The following is an 18,542-nucleotide window of genomic DNA, read 5'->3' as shown; positions in this document are numbered from 1 at the left end:
TCATTTAAAAAGTCACTCTTTAATATATAACTTTCAGCATATGGTTATTTGCGAATATAATTTTGCAAAAAATTATCTTTATCTTATGTCTGACAGTTTACTTTTGAAACTATTTAGAAAGCTTAAAGATGCAAAAGAAAAATAGCAAATCGGATTATATTATCTGCATACATAAAGGATTTGCATTGAACTAAATCACAGAGGCAGTTTTGGTGAATTCATATTCAATATTGTCTTCACTTTATTACTCAAGAATATTTCTGAGCTGGATAGTGTGCCAGAACCCCTATCAGGTTTGTCAGTGAAAAGAGACAAGAGAAAATGTAATTCTGCAGGCAATGTAATAAATAAATATATACTTTTAAAGAAAAAGGACAAAGAAAATGTAAATTTGGTCTGTCTTCTTACCTATAAAGAAGGTAGGCACAGGAGTAAATTATTATTATTATTTTTTTTTTTTTTTTTTTTTTTTTTTTCCTTTTTGCGGTATGCGGGCCTCTCACTGTTGTGGCCTCCCCCGTTGCGGAGCACAGGCTCCGGACGCGCAGGCCCAGCGGCCATGGCTCACGGGCCCAGCCGCTCCGCGGCATATGGGATCCTCCCAGACCGGGGCACGAACCCGCATCCCCTGCATCGGCAGGCGGACTCTCAACCACTTGCGCCACCAGGGAGGCCCATATTTTTTATGTAACATTTATTTCTAAAGTTTTACAAGATACGATTTTAAAATGGGTATATTTTATGGGTTTTATATTAATTTTTTTTTTTTTTTTGCTGTACGCGGGCCTCTCACTGTTGTGGCCTCTCCCGTTGCGGAGCACAGGCTCTGGATGCGCAGGCTCAGCGGCCATGGCCCACGGGCCCAGCCACTCTGCGGCATATGGGATCTTCCCGGACCGGGGCACGAACCCGTGTCCCCTGCATCAGCAGGCAGACTCTCAAGCACTGCGCCACCAGGGAAGCCCCTGTTTTTATATTATTGATACAAACATAGCCAAATACCTATGTGTATAAATTATTTGGCCAGTATCCACTCACTTCATACCTTTAAGAAAGAGAATATAAGGTCATTTGCAATAATAATAATTAACTAGTTAATAACATAAAACAAGCTAAAATAATGTTTAAAGAATGTTGACCTGAAAAAGTGTAATGATTCTCAGTGTAGGCGTTCCTATGTGGAACAAATTAATGTGTGATTTACAATACAGTTTAAAAGGACACACACTGCACAGTTCTTTAAAAAAGTAATAAGATGAATCATCCACTTTCTCAACAACCAGATTGCTTGTATGGTGCCCTCTGGGACACCTCACCATGGGTTATCTGGGCAGCTTCTTAACACTTGCCTCGGGAGTATTAATGCAAGGAGAATCATGCTCATTTCTTCACTTCAGAGCCTGATGTTTCATGAAATGGAGTTTTCTGAATTAGACGTGAAAGTGGAGTTACAGACTGCTTGGTTAAAAAACAACAATAACAAACATTTCATTAACATCCAAGACTGAAGGCCATTGATCAAAACTGTCAAGTTTCAGTAGATTCTTCTGCTTGGTTATACAGCAGCCTGACTCAGAGATACTTATTTTAAATAAAGAGCCTTAAGATTGTGTGCTAGCTGTTTCTTTGCTTTTTCGGTGGGTGGGGGGTGTGTGGAGAGGGGTAGATGGGAGACTTGGTAGTTTTGAAGACTCTGCTTTGATCCAGGGTGTATAGTCCCTTGCTCTAGACTTCGCCTGCAGCGAGGATTCTGCTTCAGCTCTTGAAGTGAGATGTGCAGCTTCCTCTGTTACAAAGTTAGTGCATGTGAATTCGTTCTTCGAAATACTTCCAAATGTCCTTTGCTATGTTTTTGCCTTGAAAAGAGGTTTTCCAGCTAAAAATTCAGAGTGTAGAACCTCAAGGTTCCAGAGATCCCATTCTCACCATGTATTTAATCTTCAGTCATCTGAGGAACCAGGAGGTCAAATATGCCTCTGTGAGTGCTGGCCACCCAGAATCATCAGTCACAGGCCCTCTGGCTGATCCACGTAGCTAGTTCTTTGCTTAATATTCCTCCCACTCACTTTTTTTTCTTTTAATTTTATTTTTTGGCTGTGTTGGGTCTTCGTTTCTGTGCAAGGGCTTTCTCTAGTTGTGGCAAGCGGGGGCCACTCCTCATCGCAGTGCGCGGGCCTCTCACCATTGCGACCTCTCTTGTTGTGGAGCACAGGCTCCAGACGCGCAGGCTCAGCAGTTGTGGCCCACGGGCCCAGTTGCTCCGTGGCATGCGGGATCCTCCCAGACCAGGGCTCGAACCCGTGTCCCCCGCATTAGCAGGCAGATTCTCAACCACTGTGCCACCAGGGAAGCCCCCCACTCACTTTTTGAGAAGTGACTGACTGACAGGCATCTGCCAATTCTGTCATATAAGTGGCAACTCTGCCCACTCAACTTGGAAAGCTCCTGAAACTTCTCCATGGACTGCTCCGTCATGGTAGTAGCCACATCATCAGACTGAGGATGCCCAAGATAAGTTTGTATTTCAGTTTGTCTCAGATGTTGCTCAACTGTGCTTTCTCTCACTCAGTCCTAACTGGCGCTTAAAGGGCCAGGATGAAACATTGCTTTGTTTCTCTCAGAGTGAAAATTTCCAGGCCTCCCTTTGCCCAAGGTTGACTGATTTAGAAGTTACATGCATGCATTGTCTTACTTTGGTTCTTTCTTTCTTGTCCTGATGTCTCGTCCTTTCCAGGATTAATTGCAGAGTCTGAGACTGCTCATTGATTGGGGTGTTATTCAGTGGTCTAGACATGGATGAGTTATAGGTACAACTGCAGTTACTTTAGCTTTTGATTCTGAACTGGTGTTTGGCTGCAGACAGGCTTCTGTGCTTATGAAGTAATATAGTGGGAAGAATGTGAGGACACAGACTGATTGAGCCTGGTAACCAATTCTGAGAAGGAAACTGCAGAGTCACCAGAATACCTTTTGGACAACCCCCAAATGGAGCATCTTGATAGATGGCAAATCCAGTTTTCCTTAGGCTCCATGCTGCCCAGAGCCTGCTGCCTTTTGTCAGATGAATACTTCACTGCTGCAGAGTCATCCTGGAATCTCCTTTCCTGGCCGTTTGATGGAAGGAAAATCCTTTCTGTCCTTGAGGGCAGGGACTGTATTTTACACTTTCCTATGTACCCTGCAATACTTAACAATGATTTACACATAGTAGGAGTTCATTTAATTCCACTGAACTCACTGGAACAGAAGGCCATCTGGTCCAGGGAGCTGCGTTTGTGAAGGACAACAGAGTCATTTCCTGAGGTGATGTATGTGAAAGGGCCCCAAAATACAAAGTGATAGAAGAATAAACTGCTGGTCACAATCCCTTGAGCACACCACCTGTGTTCTTTTTGCTGTGCCTTGTCCACACCAATTTGTCCTCCACTCACGTGCTATCCAGCATTTCTCCCTGGGAACCTCATCCAACCCAAGGCATTGTGGTCCCTCCCTTGGTCCCTGACACTTTCTGGTTGACGTCAACTCACTTGACAGCATATGCGACTGTGGCTTACGTGTCATTTCTTTAGATCTTACTTCCCCAAGTAGATGGAGCCCCGTGATGGCAATCCCAGCCCCAGGGCGTGGCCGATGGTGTCCTTAGTGATTGACTGCTGAGGATGATGACGATGAGGGGTGTAGCACACAGTCACCTGCTGCAGTGAACTCTCCCCAGCCTATCATTGAATGTATTTTCTTTTTTCTTTCTAGTTCAGCCTCGTTCCTCATAGTAGGTGCTCAGTTAATGTCAGTTCCTGTCACTCCTTTTCTTTTCATCTTCCCTGCTCTACTGTCTGGGCCTCAGTCTATCAGCAACTCCCCTCATATGTTGCTTAATCTGCCTTGTGGCCAGAACCCATCACATTCCTGTCCCCCTCTGCCCGAGGGACTCCCAGCCCTTATGCACAGGGCTGGACGTTAAAGGCTGTATGTGCAAAAACCCTAGTAAAAGCAGCTCATTCTCAAGTGTTGCCTTCTCACTCTCAACTTCTCTCCATTTTTCCCTCTCCTCTCTCCTGGGTCTGACACTCCACTGTCTGCATGCACTTTTCAACCAAAAGATACTAAAATACTGGGCTTTTGATGAGGTTTTCCCTTTGGAAGCTAGTGCAGGAAAGATGCTTTGTATTCTAGCCCGCGCTGGGGAAGACCCTATCGTGGCAGTTGGCACCTCAGATGGAGGAGGAAGTCCAGAACATTGTTCCTATACTACTTGCAATGAAAGGACGGGATTTAGATGCACCCTTCTTATAAGATAATGTAATATTGTGATTTACAATAAGAAATATATGTGTGGTCTTTGTCCCTGTTCCTGGAACAGAGCTCCTAAAGCCCTTGGAATTTCCTGTGCAGAGAGTAATAGAGGTCTCTTTTGTTATGTTAAATAAGATGACTTATGGAAAGCCCCTAAGGATGCCATTGGAGGCAACCCAGTGATTAGAGGGTTGGAACTTATGGCCCTCCCGGCCCCCCACCCCATCTCCCATGCAGGGAAAGGGGCTAGAGATTGAGTTCAGTCATCAGTGGCCAATGATTTAACAAATCACCTATTTGAGGAAGCCTCCACAAAAACCTGAAAGAACAGGGTTCCAAGAGCTTCTGGGTTGGTGAACATGTGGAAGGAGATCTGGAGAGAGTAGCTCACTTGGAGAGAAAATGGAAGCTTCCTGCCCTTTCTCCATACTTTGCCCTGTGCATCTCTTCCATCTGGCTGTTCCTGAGTTATAGTTAACTGGTAATCTGGTAAGTAAAGTGTTCCTCTGGGTTCTGTGAGCTGCTCTAGCAAATTAGAAGGGGGTCACTGGAACCTCTGATTGGTCAGGAGCACAGGTAACAACCTGAACTTGTGGTTGGCTTCTGAATTTAGGGGGTGGGGGTCAGTCATGGGGGACCCAGGCCTTAACCTGTGGAATCTGACACTATCTCCAAGTAGATAGTGTCAGCATTGAGATGGAATGTAGGACACCCAGTTGGAGAATTGCGTGGTGTGGGGAAAAACACACACATTGGGGTTGGATGCAAACTCATAATTGGTGTCAGAATTATAGATAATATTCTTTTAAAAGCACCCCAACAAACATCCTTCCTCCACTAGTGTGGTGGCCATCAGTTGCCAGCGTATGTGAATTTGTCCAGCCCTCATGGCGCTGCCACGCGCTCCGCCTCAGGGCCCTAGGGAGCGAAGTAGGCCTGTGTTACTTCAGAGGTGGGTAACGCCACGAATGAAAGGCACAGCGACTGAGAGGCAGGGTGCTCTGGCTGTTTCCAAGCCAGCGGGCTCCGCTGGAAGTCCGAAAGCAACCTCCCTCGTCAGATCAGACCCCAGGCCCACCTTATGTGTTACGCAGGTCAGAGACCACGATCTCTTTCAGAGACATGGCAAACTGAGGCTCAGACAAGGAAGATGGCACGGGATGAGGCTGGGATACAAGCCCAGGTCTTTTGACACCTGGGCCAGTGCTCTGGCCTCATCCGATCTCCGCTGCCACCTGGCCTGCCCCCCTCAGGGCCTCTGTTTCCCCCTTGGCACAAAAGACAGTTCCCTGAAGGAGTGTGGGCTTCCTCTGCCCTGCCTGTCACCAGCTCCGCGATGTTGTGGCCTAGCAGAACCCATGGCTGTCGAGAGACGCAGAGCCACAGCCATGGCCTCTGGATCAAACTAGCGGAGTGTGGGCAAAGGCAGGGCTGAGGGGCTGCCAGTCAACGTCAGCCTGGGATTCCTGGGGCCGTCCACCCCATGGGAAACGGGAGCCAAGACCCATGGGGTGAGTAGCGGGAGGGATGGTGGGCTCCTCTATCCCCTCCTGGCTTGAAGCTTTTCTCAGGATGGGAGAGACAGAATGAAGGAAAACATCTCTCCCCTTCTCATTTCCCTTCCTGATCTTTCCCAGGCAGCGTGGCGACAGCCTGGTCATTTGAGAAGTGGATGAAGCTTCCCTGAGGGAAGGTGGTCTGGCTGTGACAGGTTTTCAATCCAGTTTTGCAGTATTGTGTTCATGGTGCCCCCTTGGGGGCCTCTGGGTTTGGACATTGCTCCTTTCTCATGAAGACTGGCTGGGCAGGGCTTTCCTATCATCTCAGGTGATCTTCACAACAGTCCTGGCTGAGATCATTGAGGGGCAATGGTTCCCACCCTAGTCTCACAGCTGATGGAAACAGGATGACACTCCTAGGATCCCTTGGCTGCTGAGCTAGGACCAGGGCAGGGCTCCGACCTGGCCCAGGGCTCTATCTCTGGGGCCTTTTACGGAACTTTTATTTGAAACCGCTTTTTGCCAGGTACACCAAGTGTTTTTAGGGTAAAGGAAGGTTTCTCTTTTTCACATTACATAAGAAAAGGAAGGACATTTTCATCCTCACCTGGTCTTTGGATGGCAGTGAAACATTTTAAAACTTCCCGCAGAGCGAAACCAGCACCTGCCTCGGAGTAGCAGCTGCGCCGCGGCCGCCCAGGGTTTCTCTGGCCAGTGTTGCTCCCACGGGTCTACAGCGTGGGGCATATCTTTGCAAACCTCTTCAAGGGCCTTTTTGGCAAAAAAGAAATGAGCATTCTCATGGAGGACCTAGATGCTGTGGGAAAGACCACCATCCTGTACAAACTGAAGCTGGGTGAAATCGTGACCACCATTCCCACTACAGGCTTCAACGTGGAGACCGTGGAATATAAGAACATCAGCTTCACTGTGTGGGCAGCCAGGACAAGATCCGGCCTCTGTGGCGCCACTACTTCCAGAACACACAAGCTCTCATCTTCGCGGTTGACAGCAATGACAGAGAGCGTGTGAATGAGGCCCGAGGGGAGCTTATGAGGACGCTGGCAGAAGACGAGCTCAGGGACGCCGTTCTGCTCATGTTTGCTAACAAACAGGACCTCCCCAATGCCGTGAATGCAGCCTAGATCACAGACAAGCTGGGTCTGCACTCTCTGCGCCACAGGAAGTGGTACATTCAGGCCCCCTGTGCCACCAGCGGGGACGGGCTCTATGAGGGACTGGACTGGCTGTCCAATCAGCTCCAGAACCAGAAGTGAGCTGTACTCCTCTCTCCTCCCCTCTCACTCCCTCCTTCTGCCCTCGCTTTACTCTCATGTGGCAAACGTGCCCCTGTGGTGTGAGTGCCAGAAGCTGTCTCCATGGTCGGTCACAGTGTGCTTCACCATGCTGTAAATGTGCAGACGCAGCCTGCAACTGGGTTTTTATCTAATGTAAGTAGTTTTTGTTTCCAATGAGGCAGTTTCTGGTACTCCTATGCAATATTACTCAGCTTTTTTTATTGTCAAAATAAAATCGTCCCACTGTTTAGTACTGAGAAGGGATTTTAGGCACATGGGTCATCCAGGAGTCACTGTGTCAGACAAGCCCGATGCTCCTCCCCTGGGCTTTAGATCTGTGTTGAGATCCATTTTGGTGGTGGTTTTTTAACCTAAACTCAGTGCATTTAAAAAAATAGTTACAAATACAAGATAAGGAGAACACTTGAACACACAGAAGGGAGAAATGTGCCTAGTGTAGGTTCTGCAGTAATGGCCTGAGTACGGTCCACCGGTGATCTGTTTCCTGTTGGGAACGTGAAATGGGATAGAACCAGCCATGATCCATTCTGCATGGTCACAGTAGGGTCCCTGTGATTTGCTCTGTCTTGAGTCATCCCACACCCCATAGCGTCTGTGTTTGTTTCTGTGCTTACATGGCTGCCCAGGAGATGGGCTGGAGGCTGCAGCCACCGCTCTCAGACCCCTTGGAGGAACCCCAGCCTTTTCTGGGGTCAGCATGGGCACTTTGGTTGGGATACTCTGGTTTGAGCGGGAGCCCTGCAGTCCCCTTGCTTGCCTGCTCCGGGCTCTCTGGGGGTCTCACCAGCAGGAGCGCGGGTGGTCATCCTTGAGCCCCAGGCCCTCGGAGCCCCTGTCTAAGTGTGCTTTCACTCCCTCAGCCTACAAGGGTCAGATTTGCCATCGAAAAATGATAAGCTCTACTGTTTTCTTTTGTATTTCGATAAACACTGAAGAAGCTGGAGCTGTTAAACTTTATCTTGGGGAAAACCTCAGAACTGGTTTATTTGGTGTCGTGGAACCTCTTACTGCTTTCAATACACAATTAGTAATCAACTGTTTTGTATACTTGTTTTCAGTTTTCATTTCGACAAACAAGCACTGTAATTACAGCTATTAGAATAAAATCTCAACTATTAAAAAAAACTTCTTGTAATCAATAATGCCAAGTTTTTATGATAAAGTATTAACTTAAAAATTAAGTCCTTTGCTTGACCAGCTCCTTTCTCCCCTATCCCAGGGCAAAAGACACCAGTCTTCACATATTTTTGTAGTTGTTTTCCTCCCTCTCTCTCTCTCTCTCTGTCTCTGTTTCCTTGGCTACCAGAAGCCAGATGTACTCATGCACATCAAAATAGGTGAAGAAAGACTTTGAGTGGTGACTATATTTATTTTGTGATTTCTTTGGCAGTAGCCAGGATGCCATACCTTAGTTTTGCATTGGGGTTTGCAAATATCGAAAGGGTGGATTGGCTCTACTTGGTTTTATAACTGCCTTTCCTGGAATTCTGCAGACATCTCCATTCCCCTGGAGGTCAGATAATGGCTATTTATTTTCCATAGTCATGAAAACCTCTGGGAAGAGCCATGGCAATTTGACAAGGACTATTGAAGAGACATCAGGATTGAAGTGACTGCTCAGGAAATCACATACCCTTGCTCCTATCTGTGGGGACAGCTGCCAGCCGGGCTCTCCTGTCCACAGCCAGCTGTGCACGGGTGCAGCTGGTGAAGGGGAAGAACCCTTTGCTTCCTTTTCTCTCTGCAAGAGGATGGGTGCCCTAAACTCAAATAGAATAGCTCATAACAGCAGCTGACAATTGCTGAGCACTTACTCTTTGTGGCAGGCATGTGCTAAGGATTATCCCACAGAGTAAAATGCATATCCCATCCGTATCCCCACGGCCAGAGGCCAGATGAAGAGGACAGAAGGGACTTAAGTCTCTCTCTAGGAAGGCTAGAGGTCCCTTTCCCTCTGCTTGCAGACCTTCTGGGACGGGAAGCTCACCACCTGCCCCAAGCACGCCATGCATTTTCACACAGCTTGAAACACATGTCCACACTTGGCTAATTAACTGAGCACCCAGAGCGCCTATGAATCCTTCATTGGTGCCCTTGAAAGTCTATTACTGGGTGTGCCCTCCCTGCTAGGGTGTGAGCTGCAGGAGGGTGAGTGGGACAGGGTGTCTTTCCTTCCGTCTGCCCAACCCACAGCCATGCTTAGTAGCAAGCAGGTGCTTAAGAGAATGCATTGAGGGCGATCTCCAGAGGTGGCCCCCAGCAGGACCCCAGTCTTTCCAGGAAGCATGAATGTTCTGGGGCTGGGGTGAGGGTTCTGGGGAGGGTCCACATAGCTCCCAGTGACCTGCTGATGGGCCTCTGGGTTTTGAGCTCCTTGGTGAGATTTAGGCAATTTAGGGTCTTAACAAGGGACCCATGTTCGTCTTTCCCAGGGAAGCAGTGAAGGATCTGAGCTGCTCCAGGTGGGCGAGGGACAAAGGGGGAAAAGCAAAAGGCCAGGGCTCCTCCCAAGAGATTCCAAGTTCTGGAGGACAGGAAGCGTGAGGAAACTCACCCTCTGCCCACCTTCACAGCCCAGTTCCCCAGGATAAAGGCAAAGAGACAAGGGGGTGACCTTGGACAAATCACTCAGACCCTCCAGTCTTCTCTTTTCTCATCTGTAAAGCAGAGGCGATAAAGCAACTTTGTAGAGTAATTAGCACTAAATGAAAGAGCCGTTGGAGGGGAGTGTGGAAGTTGACGGTGAGGCCTACAGCACCTGGGACATGGGGGAAGAAGGGTCTCTGGGATGCCTTTTGCCCTCAATGACCTGAGTGAATTCACAGGAAAGAGGAGAAAGGATGATTGTCCTAGAAGGGTTTTGCCCACCTCCAGATAACTGGCTAATTTCCACCTCTCTCCTGCCTGGGTTTAGGGAGCCCATCCTGTCCTCAAGGGAGCAGTGACCCCACCTCGGCCTCTGCAGGGAGATCCAGACACGTGGGCGAGGCTCTGTTCCCAGGGCAACCTGCCCTCCTCGGAGACTGTCCTCTCCCCCAAACTGCAGGGAGAACAAGTCTGTCTCATCTTGACGTTTTACCTCTGTAAGGAGCTGGCTAATGCCATTTGAGGAGGTCCTCGGGGTTGAGTGCTGTGAGGAGACAGCAAAGAAGGGGCACCCAGGCCACCCTACTTCCTCCTTTGCCTGAGGCAGTCATTGCTAACTCATCACTTCACTCCTACCATCCAGCCCAGCCTTGACCTCAGCATCTGTTTCAACAAAAAAGTACAGGCAACCATACAGACAATTGGAGTTGGCATGTGAGGTGAAATCTACTTGCCAATGTTGCTGTAAGGGAGCATCCTTCTTTGCCAGAAAGTAACCCAATATTAATAACTGTCTCTTATTGAGCTCTTGTTTCATTCCAGGCATCGTGTCGTGTTTCATGAGTATGAGTATCTTCAGTCCTCACAAGGTCAGGAGGTAGATGCTGTTAGCGTGCTTATTTAATGATCTAATGAGGGAGGAGGTCGCACCTTCATTCACTCAGCAAGTATTAATTGATCACCTCTAGGCGTGGCAGAGGGCACTGAACTGAACTGAATTCCTGCCACCTTGGAGCTCACATTCTATCGACCAAGCCCCAATTTAAAAGATACTGTTCGTGCTTTGTGACCACCTAGAGGGGTGGGATAGGGAGGGTGGGAGGGAGACGCAAGAGGGAGGAGATATGGGGACATGTGTATACGTATAGCTGATTCACTTTGTTATAAAGCAGAAACTAACACCATTGTAAAGCAATTATACTCCAATAAAGACGTTAAAAAAATTAAAAAAAAAAATAGGGCTTCCCTGGTGGCGCAGTGGTTGAGAGTCCGCCTGCCGATGCAGGGGACACGGGTTTGTGCCCCGGTCCAGGAAGATCCCACATGCCGCGGAGCGGCTGGGCCCGTGAGCCATGTGAGTCCAGAGCCTGTGCTCCGCAACAGGAGAGGCCACAACAGTGAGAGGCCCGTGTACCGCAAAAATAATAATAATAAGAATAAAATAAAAGACAGTTTTACAACAAAATAAAATAAAAGATACTGTTCCCCTGTCCCTCCTAACCTAGGTCCTCAGACACTGAGTTCCCTTCCCTGGAGGCACCATGTTAGGGTTTCTTTTTTTTTTTTTGGCCACACCGCTCGGCTTGCACTCCGACCAGGGATTGAACCTTGGCAGTGAAAGTGCCGTGTCCTAACCACTGGACCACCAGGGACGTCCCATTTTAGGGTTTCTTGTGGGTCCTTCTAGACAGACGCTGCACTTACAGGCACCTAAGTATGTACAGTGGAGAATATTGCACTAGGTGTTTTGCACCAGGGGTTTTCCTTTTTATGACATCTCTTGGAGATATTCCATTCTTTTTCATGGCTGCATAGCATTTGATTATTTTGGAGTGAAATTCCTTTTCATTCCTCTTCAAGCTTTTTCTTAGCTACTCTTGCATATGTATTTCTTCTGAGTAAACTTTAGTACAACTGTGGCATGTTTAACAAGAAAATGACAAACCTCTTTGGACTTTTGACTGGACTGTGTTTAATCTCTGGTTTAACCCCACAGTACGTTCACTTTTCCCTCTTAGGAATATGCCATGCCTTTCCGTCTAATTAATTATTTCATGTGTGTTAGAAAAGTTTGTACATTTTTAAGATCTAGTTTTCCTGTTTCCCACACTTGTTGGTAAAATCAATCCTGGGTATTTTTGTTACTGTTGATTGTTTTGTGACTATGTTCTCCACCCTCCCATCCACCCACCCTCGTTGTATTTTCTAATTGGTTATTGGTAGTTGATGAGGAAGCTATTGAATTTTGCATGCAGCCACTTGATTAAATTCGCCTGTTAGTTCTAATAGCATTTCAATTTATTCTTGTAGGCTCTCTGGAGCCTTTTGCACAGACCAATTCAGATGAATAATTAATTCTCCAGCTGAGTCAATGACCTACCCTAAATCAGGTCTCTTATAAATTTAGGAGTTTGGCTGAAGGAGAAGGCTGTGTAAATGCAGTGTGAATAAGGGTCTTGGAAAGTTCTGGTAGCCTCCAAAAAACTTACAGTCTTTCATTCATAATTTCATTGTTCAAAATATGTCCTAAAAAAGTGATCAAAACTGTGAACAAAAGAACTTAGGAATCAAGACGTGTATTGCAATGCATTTTATTTATAACAGTGAACCTTGGAGACAGCCTAAATGATTAACATTAGCGGATTGGTTAGGTCAATGTTGACTCTGTTTTCACCTGTCTCCTGATCCTCTCCGTCTACCCACTCCACCCCAGGCCTCGACTTCTCCCTCAGATGCAGCCTCACAAATCCCACTGCCTGCAGAAGGCTCTGATTTTATTTCAGAGTCCGCCTGCATGGCTACTTGCCCCAGTCAGAGCCCAGCCCCCTCTTCCTCTGACTAGGTCAGGTTGGTGGGAAACACTCTGAGGCAGAGATCTGTGTCTGGTTTTCAGGGAGAACTTTAAGAGCAGCATCTGTCAGGGAGTGAGGGAAGAGGATTGGGCAGCAGGAGAGTTGAACTGTGATATAGTCACAACAGAGTCACCAGCTGATCCCATGAGGAGATCTAAAGCTGGGATGGCCCTTCAGAGTTGTCCCAAATAGAGGTAAGGGGGCTGGGCTCTGGAATCCCTCACATGACCAGCTGTGCTTTGGGAGGGAGCTGTGCTTTGAGGGGGGTGGAACTTTGGGAGAGGACTGTTTCTGGGGGGACACCCAGCTGTGAGCAGCCAGTACTGCCAGGAGGGAGACAAAGGCCTTCATCTGGAAGGAGGCGCTGGACGACCGTGATGCTTCAGTTTACATGTCAACTGGACTCAGTCGTGGGGTGCCCAGATATTTATTTGTTTATCCATTATTCTGCGTGTATCTGTGAGGGTGGTGTTTCTGGATGAGATTAACATTTGAATCCAAGTAGACTGAATAAAGCAGATTGCCCTCCCCAGTGTGGGTGGACCTCATCCAATCTGTTGAAAGTGGGTATAAAATAAAATGTTGAGTAGTAAAGGATTCTTTCTCTCTGCCTGACTGTCTTTGAGCTGGGGCATCAGACTTCTCCTGCCTTCGGACTCAGACCAGGACTAGAACTTACACCACTGGGTCTCCAGCTTGCTAACTTCAGATCTTGGGACTTCTCACCCCCATAATTGTATGAGCCAATTCCTTATAGTAATTGTAAATGAGATCTATAACTGTATTTGTATCTATATCTGTATATCTTATTGGTTCTGTTTCTCTGGTGAACCCAGTGGCGCACCATAGCATTCATACACCTGTTGTGGTGGATTAAAGGTGGCTGCAAATTCTTTGCTAATCCATCCATTGAGAGGTGGAAAGTATTTCTCCTTTCTTATATATGAGGTGGCTCAGTGGCGGCTTTTGTATTAGTCAGGGTTCTCCAGAGGAGAGATGGGTCGATTGATCTATCTATCTATCTATCTGTCATCAAGATATATTAGGGAGAATTGGCTCATGTGATTATGGAGGCTGAGAAGCCCCACAATCTGTAGTCTGCAAGGTGGAGACCCAGGAAAGCTAGTGATGTAATTTAGTCCGAGTCCGAAGGCCTGAGACCCAGGGGAGCCATTGGTGTAAATCCCAGTCTGAGGGCAGGAGAAGATGAAATGAGATGCTCCAGCTCAAGTAGTAAGGCAGAAAAAAGGGTCAAATTCTTCTTTCTTCCACTTTTTGTTCTATGCATGTCCTTTACTGAATCCGCTGATTCGGATGCTAACCTCATCCAGAAACACCTTCACAGACACACACAGACGTAACGTTTAACCTGGGCACCCACGGCCGGTCAAGCTGACACATGAAAGTAAATGAACCATCACAGCTGGCCTTATTTAAAATAACATTACGAAATGTTTCATGTCATCGAGAATGGCTTATCACCTGCTGTTAAGAGAAACAAGCACTGCACAAAATGAAGAGTACAGTATGAGCTCAACCATGTGAAGGAAAAGGAACAGCAGAGAAGATTGGAAGACGATACGCTGACGTTTTACTAGTGGTTGCTTCCAAGGTAATGGACGCTTAGTAATCGTTTTTCAACATCTTTATAGTTTTCTGCATTTTTCATATTTTCTACAATGAGCATGTGTCATTGTGATAAGGAAAATACTTGAGAAAGCAAACCGTGAGGGCTCAGACAGTACTGGAATCTCCTGGCTCCCAGAAAAGTCAGTGTAGGGCGCCTGGGTGCCTCAAGCCGCAATCACCCGCTTGACCCTCAGCTGGGCCAGCGGCTGCCTTCCCCTCCTCAATATGGAGCAGCCCCTGCAAATGGGAGAGTCAAACTGCTGCAGAGCCAGACGGGGCTGCTGGGGACTCCTATAGCGTTCCCCACAGTAGGAGCACTGGGCGAGACAAAAAGGAGGCAACGGGGGAAAGGACAGGCACATGAGAACGGGGTCTTGGCTCCCTCTCTGCCACCGCCCCTTGGCCCTCCGTCTCTCCACACAGCCAAGGCGGGCGCTGGGAGCTGCTGGGTCCCTTCTGTGAGCGCACCTGGGGACACGGCCCCATCCTGTGCTCCTGTGCAAGCTGGGGGAGAAGCAGAGAGAGGCACGGTGGCTGGGGTGTGTGGAGGAGGCTGACTCCGCAGGGGAGCCCGGGCAGCAGGGGAGGCCCTTGCCTGGGGTGGGTTCCTGTGGCCGCCACATCAAGGCCATGCTTCCTCTGCCTCCTGCAGCCCCTCTGATGGCCAAGGGGAGCTGCTGGGGAAAACCACAGGCCACAGGACTCCCTGGCTGCCCAGGAGCAAGGCCACCAGTAAAACCCAAATGAAAGAGAACCCCATACTCACTCCTTTCTAAATCCCCAAACTCAGTTAAAAAGCAAACACTTCTTGGTGACAAACATCCACCTCGACAAAAATAATGCATGGAGTTACCTGGTCCCCAGTCCCAGACGAGTGAGTAAGTGTAGAGATGGCTTTTTGTGCCAAAGGGACAGCCAAATGGGAAAGAAATATCACTTCCTCCCAGGAAAGAGAGGGAGGCTTCTGGACTCATGCACAAATGAATGAATACCTTCCCCCCTTCCCCGCCCTCCAGTCCCGAACTGCCATCAAGCTGTTGTCACTCTACTCTGGCTTCCCAGACAATGGGGCCAACAGGTGAATTCAGGAGCCCCAAGACTGTTATTCTTTTTTTTTTTTTTAACATCTTTATTGGAGTATAATTGCTTTATAGTGGTGTGTTAGTTTCTGCTTTATAACAAAGTGAATCAGTTATACATATACATATATCCCCATATCTCCTCCCTCTTGCGTCTCCCTCCCACCCTCGGTATCCCACCCCTCTAGGTGGTCACAGAGCATCGAGCTGATCTCCCTGTGCTATGCGGCTGCTTCCCACTAGCTATCTGTTTTACGTTTGGTAGTGTATATATGTCCATGCCTCTCTCTCACTGCCTTCCCGGCAGTTCTTCTGTCTTCCCTGTCAGGTCAAACTGCTCCCTAGGCTGCTGCCCTCTGCTCATAAGCAATTTTTCAGTCCTTTAGCACAGCTTCGTTAAAAAATCTACTACTCTGCGGCACCTGAGAGGTTTTTCTGTCATTTTTCCAAGTTCAGCTCTTTTTGAGTCATTTCTTATACTTCTCTCCTCCTTCCACCCCTCCCTTGTCCCCACATTGAAGTTCTTTTGGCAGTGGAAGCCGGATTTTTCCATCTTCTGCCTCTACCTGTAGAACAAGAACGTGATTGGCACAAGTTTTGGGACAAGATGGGGCAGGTGTTTGTCCAAAGGGGTCACAGGGAGCGAGCTCTGAGTCAGTGAGAAGAGGGCCTCTTGCTGTGACTTCAGTCTCAGGGTCCATGGGGGGGCAGGTGTGTTGGGGGGGGCAGGTGTGGGGTGATGGGTTCAGGCTTTGAGGGCAGAAGGTGGGTTGGTGTCCCAGGCCCACCCCTGGCCAGTGGCATCATCCCGGGGCCTCTCTGAACCTGAAGGTCCTGATTGATACAGTGGACATAACAACATCCCTCCCTCCAAGGGCTGTGGTGAGGTTGAAATGGGCTTGGGTCTTTGGAAAGTGCTCAGTTCAATGCCCTGCACACCTAGCTGAGAGGGGTTAACTGAGAGGTGACACAAGCACCTTAAATCTTAAATTTAAAATCTGGCTGGAAGGGAAACACATCACATTCCCAATCCATCAATTGAAACTCTCTCTCTCTTTTTAAATAAAATTTGCTTAATTCTATAAACACTGACTGAGCACCTGCTGACATACTATATGCAAGACACTGGGCCAGGCACTATAAACATGAGTAAGAAAGATAATGGTTTCTGCAACTTGACAGAACTTCCCACCATGTTTTCACTCCCGGAGCTTGAGCGGAGCTTTTTCTGGGTCCCCATTTGGGTCCTTGGAGAAGTCAGACTTGTCTAGTTGAGATCTGGCCCCAGCTCCCGCCTTCTGGTTGATGCCTCCTTTGAAGCCTCCTCCCTTAGACTAGCCCAGCGAGTAGACACTCATGTCTGGGAGCTGTGGTCAGCTGCTGGCAGGGCTGGTCCCAGGGCAGTAGGAGGGTAGTCCCAGCCACTCTTCATTTTCTTGGTTACTCTTTGTCCTGTAATTTGGGATGCACTCTGAAGCATCTGATAATTTCAGGCTTTTATGACAATTTAAGAAGTGCAGGGCTTCCCTGGTGGCGCAGTGGTTGAGAGTCCGCCTGCCGATGCAGGGGACGCGGGTTCGTGCTCTGGTCAGGGAGGATCCCACATGCCGCGGAGCGGCTGGGCCCGTGAGCCATGGCCGCTGAGCCTGCGCGTCCGGAGCCTGTGCTCCGCAACGGGAGAGGCCACAACAGTGAGAGGCCCGCATACCACAAAAAGAAAAAGAATAAAAAAAAAGAAGTGCAAAGGCAGGAATTTAGTTTGGTCCCTGGGGTAATTTAGATTCTCAATTAAACCTTTTAGCCTTTTTGATTAAAATAGAGACATTTAATATCATTAAATGATGCCCCCAAACATCCTCCAGCTTCACACATTAGTCTCCCTTTCTTGCCTTCCTGAAGGACACGCTTTTTTCTCTTGGGTCCTTTTCTCCCTCCCTCCCTCTGTATTTTCACTTTTCCCTCTTCTGATGTTTCCTCTCCTCCAAGTCCTGCCATAATCCCTGGAGACACCAGCCTCCATGGAAATGACCTGTCCAGCTAGCCTCTCACATCCTTGGCGTCTCATCCTCAGGGCTCTCTCCTCTGTTGCAGCCCATGCTGTGGACTTCGATTGCGCCCAGGACCCTGCCACCTGCGATAACACCTGCAGTCATTGCACCCCCTGACTTCAGCCCCACCCTTTCGGCTCACCTGCTTGGTCGCCCGTAACACCCTGCTCGTCAGGTCCTTAGGGACTACCGGCCCAGCGTGCCTCCACACTGTCCCCATCCCCCAGTCCCCACTGCCTTCACATGCCTCCCTTCCCAGCTCAGATTCCATGCTCCAGCTCCAAGCACTAATTGTCTATATCTTAAAATCCTTCTCTCCCTTGCCCTTCCCTTGAAAGCAACTGGCAAAAATCCAACCCTCAACAAACGCACCCAACGACTTTCCATAATGCTGGGAAGGCTGGGGCCCCGTGAAGTCCCAGTCTCTACCTTCAGCTGGACCCACAGCGGCGCCCAGAAGTCTCACTAGCCTGTGTCTGCAGTCAGCTCCTGCTTCTGTCCTCCACAAAGACTACTCCACCCCCTCAGACTCTGACAAGCCGGCCAGCCCAGCGGTGTGCTGGGAGATATTTTACAACAGGCTCCAACAGGGGATGGGGAAAGCCCTGATCTGTAGTGTTTGCTGATTCTCATGGTATAAATACTCCCACTGTGGCCCATTTCAAGCTACCAAGGCATCAGTTAACCACCACATAGATACCACAGACGTAATATCCTTAAGATCAGAGTAGTAGTGAGATGGAGTGAAATCATTAGGAAGTGATGGGTTTTTAGTGTTTGTTTATCTTTTATTTATTTATTTATTTATTTATTTATTTATTGGCTGTGTTGGGTCTTTGTTGCTGTGCGCGGGCTTTCTCTAGTTGCAGTGAGCGGGTGCTACTCTTCGTCGCGGAACATGGGCTCTAGGCTCACGGGCTTCAGTAGTTGCAGCATGTGGGCTCAGTAGTTGTGGCTCACATGCTCTAGGGTGCAGGCTCAGTAGTTGTGGCTCAAGGGCTTAGTTGCTCCGCGGCATGTAGGATCTTCCCGGACCAGGGATCAAACCCGTGTCCCCTGCATTGGCAAGCAGATTCTTAACTGCCGCACCACCAGGGAAGTCCATGTTTGTCTTTTAAAATATAATTTGTTCGATTGTAATTTATATAATATAATTTAAAAAATATTTTATTTTGCGATAATTGTACATCCACATAAGCTGTAGGAAATAATACAGAGAGACCCCTTATACCCAGTG

At 48.2% G+C, this 18,542-nt stretch overlaps 1 pseudogene across 1 annotated transcript; it reads left to right on the top strand.

Annotated features, from left to right (window-relative positions):
• The first annotated feature begins 6,566 nt into the window (after window positions 1-6,566).
• On the top strand, window positions 6,567-7,297 carry LOC309810600 (ADP-ribosylation factor 1-like; annotated as a pseudogene). Its single transcript has one exon. The product of its transcript is annotated as an ADP-ribosylation factor 1-like (transcript).
• The last annotated feature ends 11,245 nt before the right edge of the window (window positions 7,298-18,542 follow it).

Source organism: Mesoplodon mirus (assembly GCF_964341445.2).
Source record: "Mesoplodon mirus genome assembly, chromosome: 9".
NCBI classification, from domain to species: Eukaryota; Metazoa; Chordata; class Mammalia; order Artiodactyla; family Ziphiidae; genus Mesoplodon; species Mesoplodon mirus.
Note: the sequence above shows the minus strand (reverse complement) of the source record. Positions and strands in the feature narration are given on the sequence as shown.